Below are 6,197 nucleotides of genomic sequence, written 5' to 3'. Positions count from 1 at the left end.
CTGCTCTAGCCGTGACATGATCTTTTCCACACTCTGCTCCTGACTTCCCTCCTGCTCTAACCATCTCTAGCAGGTTTGTCTGTGCTGCTTTTTTCAGCTCCTAGAAGAGTGGATGAGTGTCCAGAGCTCAACGTTTTCTCTCACCTCACAGAACAACTTCAACAACTTCCTCCTCACACACTTTGCAGGTGGCTCCCACACAACATCCCCCACCCCCTTTCCCTCCCCTTCAGATTCTAACCTGGATGCTGCTTTCTTTGTTTGGGCTGATGCCTCTCACAGAAACCTTTTGACACAGCTGGCTGGCCCAGACTTCTCTACACTCTAACAGGTACAAACACTCTCCTCTCTATGCCATGTCTCTTTCTTGTTACAGGAATGACTGTCAAACATCATTCCGCAACATGCACAAAACAATGGCATGGCAGGAATAGAAAACCTTCTCATTCCTGTTGGAGTGCTTTAACCCCCCACTATCCCAGCCAGTACTGTACTGGACCTTGGGTCTCCACTTTTCTGTGGGCATCCAGGGTCCTTTGTTGCCCCTTACATCTTTTTCTTGAAAAAGCCCAGAGGGTCCCTAAAAGGGGAAAGGGGAGGCACTAAGAGAGTCTTTCTACCTCATCCAGAGGAACCATCCCTGGGAACTGCCCTGGCCCTTATCCCTGGGATAGCGCTCAGACATTGATACTGACTACAGGAAGGAATGGAAATGTCACAGTGAGAGGGGAACAGTATTTGATTTCAGTAAAATTGGTACAAACATCATTCTGGATAGATATAAATCAAAATGGAGACAGAAACGATACCCTTGAGAATTGTGAAATGAGACAAAACTGCAGAAAGCATCATCACTGTACAAATCCCTATAAAGGATTCATGGAAACTGAATAAAAATCTCTCTTGGCATCCAAAGCACATTCTTCTACACCCCCATTGAATCTCAAAGCTCCAAGAATGACAGAGGGAAGTTCCTGGACTCATTCATATGCTCATCATTGTATCTGCATCCTTACCCTGATTCCCTCTGCCCTCTGATTCCTTCCCCTCTCAGATATGAGCTTGAAGGGGGGTCTATTTGGATCTACGGTGCTTGGGTAAAACTCAGCTCCTACTGCCTTAAGGATGATTGGCCAATCTCAGCCACACATGCTCAGAATTGTTTTTGCCGTTATAGCAGAATCCTTAAACTGGAACAAACATTTCTTGGTCCCTACTTCACTTTTAACATGTGCTACCCTAGTGACAAAGACACGAGGCCAGATACCCAGGCTGTGGAGAGTCCTGATCAAAAGATGTATCCTATGTTCAGGCTGGGCTTGATTTTTCTTAGGTGAGCCAGCTCCCGACGAGTTTCTTCACTGAATCCGTATTTGCTCAACCTTTCGGGAGAAGAAGGAAAGAAGAAGAAACATAAAATCTACTATAAATGTTTACTGTTTTCTAAAACAGCTGGCTGGCAGACCCATAACATCTCTGTTAAAGAAAGCCAAAACCTGTTGGTTTTGGGACCAAGAGGATTCGTCCTGTCCCAGTCCAATAGATGCGGTTGTTGCAGTTCCCATTTTTAGGTCTGACAAGTAGCAAGGTTAGGCATGTGTTCCCAATAAGCATGTGTGCGCACACACACGCACACACACACACACTACACCCATGGGCAGTCACAAACATGAACACTCAGTCAACAATGCCTTTACCAGCATCCACATAAACACCAACAGCGCACACATAGACATGACTAACACAGTAAGCCCAATCCTGTTAATCCTCATAAATCAGATATCCTTACATCCCATATATTTTTATGCTCACTCTCCCTGCTCCCTACCTACTGCCTTCACTGTCCTCAGGTTATCATGGGGAGGGAAGTGGGAAGGAAAATGGCTGGAACAGTCTAAGCTTTTCCGCTCCCCTAAAGCCCCTTACTGAAAAAAATGTATTTGTATTCATGGCACACACTATGCACCATCAGGATAAGCTCAGTACAGAGAGCTGAGGGGACTGTACTTCACTCGGGAAAAGTGGGCCTCCTGTTTTAATCATCTTCTCAGCCACAGAACACAGTGCAAGATGTGGTCTTTTGAAGAAACAACTTCACTAGGTCTAGGAATGATCCTTGACTCATGAACCCTTGCCTATGAAAAGCCTTCTTCAGTGTGAAAGCCTTCTTTGTACAATCCTCTTTTCACTGAAAGGAGACAAAAAGGACCAAAGTTCACAGAAAGGTCTCCCCTCCCTGTTTTTTAGCAGGTGAACTCTTCTGTCCTGGGATACAGGAAGTAAAAGAGAATTTTGCCTCCAATCTCAGGTCTTTTTCTATGCCCAAGCAAAGTCTAATTCTCAGCAGTATGTTCTCTTACATTAACAAGAATCTGAAGAGGAGGTTGGCTTCAAGTAATAGTTTTAGGAATGGGATGTAGCTCTTTAAGGAGGGGGGTGACAAGGCCAGTAATAAATTTCTGGACTGAAGCAGGTCTTAATTACACCTGCCAGTGCAGTACTCTGATTATCTGGCAATGCTATCCCCACTTTCTCACCTGGCAAGTCTGGCCACTCACATCTAGAGAAGCAAAGGGACCCAGACTCATAGCATGACATAGGAGGGAGGAGACCCCTGGTCATCATCTAGTCCAACCCCACGCTCCAGCTTATAGCCGGATCTGTAAGGTCCCTGTCAAGATTTGAAGATCTCCAAGAATGGAGATGTCACAACCTCTCTGGGCCCCTTTTCTAGTGTCCGACAACCCTCATGGTGCCAATAAATAAATAAATAAAAGTCCTCACATCTAATTGGAATTCCCTTCTTGCAAAGCTATGGCCATGGCCTTCTGTCCTGTATTAGTGTACTTCACAGACAGCAGTAAGGTCCACCCTTCACTTTTTTTTCTTAAGACCAAACAGCTCCAATTCACTCAGCCTCTCCACAAGTGCCACATGCTCCAGGACCCTTAAAAGTTTGGAGGCCTCTGCTTGACCTTTTCCAGTATGGCAATGTCTTTCTTGTCCTGTGGATCCCAGATTGGATGCACTACTCCAGATGAGGTCTCACAAGCACTGAATAGAGGGGAAAAATCACCTCCCTCAATCTGCTGGCTACACCAAACAGCCCAATAAGTGGCTGTCTTTTTTTGCTGCAAGGGCACACTGTTGACTCCTCTTCAACTTCTTGTTGAGCAGGATCCCACCATATCCTTTCCTGCAGAGCTTCTCTCTAGCGAGGCAGCCCCCAGTCTGTCCCATTGCATTTTTTATTTATTTTTTATTTATTTATTTTTCCCATCTACGGGAAGGGACTTTGAAGTTTGAACTAGCCTTGGCTGAACTTTCTGTCTGCCCAATTCTCCATCTTGTTATGGTCTCTCTGAATGGCAATCCTACCTCCAGTGCATTGACTGATTCCTGTTCTGACATGATCCATGTTGCTGCTTCAGGGAAATGGCTGCTGAAGAGGCCCTGGCCTTAGGTTTAGCTAACTAAACAGGATGAGCTACTGGACGTGACATGAGAAATTGCCAGTCATGACAAATAAGAGTGTGAGAAACTGAAAAACTTTACAAACCATGCCATGAGGGGTGGCTGAATTTTACATTATTAGTGTATTTACATTATTAGTGGTAGTCATGTGAGAAACAGCTGAACCCCTTGCAGATAACTGGGAGCACTGGGGACCCTGTTGGGAGTAGAGCCTTACAAGGCCAACAGTATGTAGGTCCCAACAGTATTTAGTATTTACTCAAAGCAGAGTAAACTGTGAGGTCAAATCAGGTTGCTCAGTCAGATCTTGAAAACCTTCAAAGATGTAGGCTTCCCTGGATAAACTGTTCCAATGCTTGACAGTCCTCATTTGGGGAAAAGTTTTTCCTTATATGCAGTCTGAACTTCTCATGTTTTAACCTATCACCATTGCTTCTTTTCCTCCCACCATGCACCTCTGTGAAGAGCCTGGCTTCATCCTGTCAATAACCTCCTTGCAGATAGTGGAAAGCTACTACTGCCCCCCTCCCTGCCGAAACCTCCTCTTCTGTAGGCTGAATGAGCCCAGTTCCCTTAGACTCTCCTCACAGAGCAAGTACTCCAGCTGCCTGAAAATCTTGGTAGTCCTCTCATTAACTAACTTCAGTTTATCAATGTCTTTCTTGTATTGGGGTGCCCAAACCTAGACACTATTCTAGATGCAGTTTGAATACAGAGTAAAAAAGAATAATGACTTCCCTTGAGCTCCTTTTTCTGCTCCTGTTAAATACAGATCAACATGCTTTTGGCCTTCTTTGCTGCAAAGGCATGCTGCTGGATCATGTTCAGCTTGCTGTCTTACCAAGACCTCAAGGTACTTTTCAGCAGAGCTTCTCCTTCCTTGAGGTCTACCAAGACCTTCAAATCCTTCAGCAGAACCTTCCTCTCCTTCTTGAAGATGAGTGTGACGTTTCTCTTTCTCCAGTGATCAGGAAACTCCCACAGTCACCATGACATTTCCACGATGATAGCGAGTGCCCTCACAGTGACATTGCCCAGCTCCCTCAGCACCCTCACATGAATCACATGTGGTCCAATTGGCTAGTATACGACCAAATGGTTTAAGTGCTTCCTAACTGGGTCTTTCTCTACAGTGGATAATATTACATTCCCACAAGCTCTGCTAGTAGGCCCAGGAAGCTGAGAGGCCTGAGGGCAAACCTTACCAGTGAAAACCAAGGCTAAGGAAGGCACTGAGTACCTTGGCCTTTTCCATGTCTTTTGTCACTAGGTTCCCCGGTTCATTCAGCAGTGGGACACATTTTCCTTAGTCTTCCTTATTCTGCCATTGTACTTACAGAAGTCTTTACTGTCCCTGTTTACATCCTTTGCTAGTACCAATGCCAGTGGAGCTTTGGCTTTCCTAACTGCATCCCTGCAGTGGCAGGCAATGGGTCCAGTTCCTCCTCAGGAGCAGGACTTGATGTTTCCCTTTTTTTAAACTTCATGAGATTCCTGTCAGTTCATTTCTCCAGCCTGCTGATGTCCCTCTAAATGGCAGCACAGCTACGGTGTGTCAACATTCCTTCCATTTTTGTATAATCTGCAAACATACTGAGGGCGCGCTTTGCCCCATCATCCAGGTCATTCATGAAGATGTCAGATAGTACTGACACCAGTATTGACCCCTCTGATATACCACTAGTGATTGGCCTCCAGTCGGCCTTCTTGCTGTTGATCACAATGCTTTAAGCCTGGCAGTGCTTTCAGTTTTCAGTTCACCTCACTGTCCACTTATCTAGCCCATACTCCATCAGTTTGTCAATGGGGATATTATGGGAGACAGAGTTGAAAGCCTTGTTAAAGACAGGATAAATAACATCCAGGGCTCATCCACTGGCCCAGTAATTTCATCATGGAAGTCTATCAAGTTCATCAAGCATGATTTTCCCTTCATAAATCCATGCTGACTACTCCCAGCCATTTTCTTGTCATTCATATGTTTTGAAATGGTTTCCAGGATTTGTTCCATCATGTTCCCAGGGATCAATGTGAAGTTTTTTCTTCCTTATTTGTAAATAACAGGTGCAGAGAAGTGTCCCTCCTTGTCAGAATGTCAGTCAAGAAATTTTCTTCAACATTCCAGCTATCTCCTAGCATATTTGTGTCTGTAAGGAGGATACAGGAGCAGTGCTCTTCCATGAGGAAAAGAGCTGGGAGCCAAAGGTAACCTAAGCACAGGCAGGGTTACTCCTTACCAAACAGACTGCAGTCCCATAGGATCAGAACAGGCTGAGCAGAGCAGGGGTGGCTCCATTCAGTTCCCTTTCCACACAAAATGCCCTTCTAGCAGCCAATGTAGAAGTTAGCTGGTCATACTCACCACAACCCTGAGAGCTTCACTCCTTCTTAGCAGTTCTACAGGAGAAAGTGCTTGGGGTACCCTCTTTTATGGACTATTAATGCTATTCCAAAGACAAAGGCTGGATGCAAATTATGAACAAAATCACAAGGTTGCCACTGTCAGCATCTATTCGTGAAGTAACATCTCCCCAGAATCATTTTCATGCCCTCCAAAGCTCTCCCTGTGGGACATCCTGAGGAATGCTCAGAGGGACCTCAAAGTTTCTTACCGAAATTCTTTCAGTTGGCACGCAGGGTGTTTCAGCCCCTCACACAACATGTGCACTCCAGCATCTCCCAGGGCATTAGCACCCAGCCCCAGCTCCAACAGGGTCTGGCTG

General features: G+C 45.4%; 1 long non-coding RNA gene across 1 annotated transcript; it reads right to left on the bottom strand.

Moving 5' to 3' along the window:
- Window positions 1-721: 721 nt before the first annotated feature.
- Window positions 722-6,191, bottom strand: LOC112962818. Its single transcript, XR_003252413.1, has 2 exons — window positions 6,087-6,191; window positions 722-1,382 (listed from the first exon to the last, which is right to left on the bottom strand). It is a non-coding gene; the product is annotated as an uncharacterized LOC112962818 (long non-coding RNA).
- Window positions 6,192-6,197: the final 6 nt, after the last annotated feature.

Source organism: Apteryx rowi, unplaced genomic scaffold (assembly GCF_003343035.1).
Source record: "Apteryx rowi isolate R43461 unplaced genomic scaffold, aptRow1 scaffold_1550, whole genome shotgun sequence".
Taxonomy (NCBI): Eukaryota; Metazoa; Chordata; class Aves; order Apterygiformes; family Apterygidae; genus Apteryx; species Apteryx rowi.
Note: the sequence above shows the minus strand (reverse complement) of the source record. Positions and strands in the feature narration are given on the sequence as shown.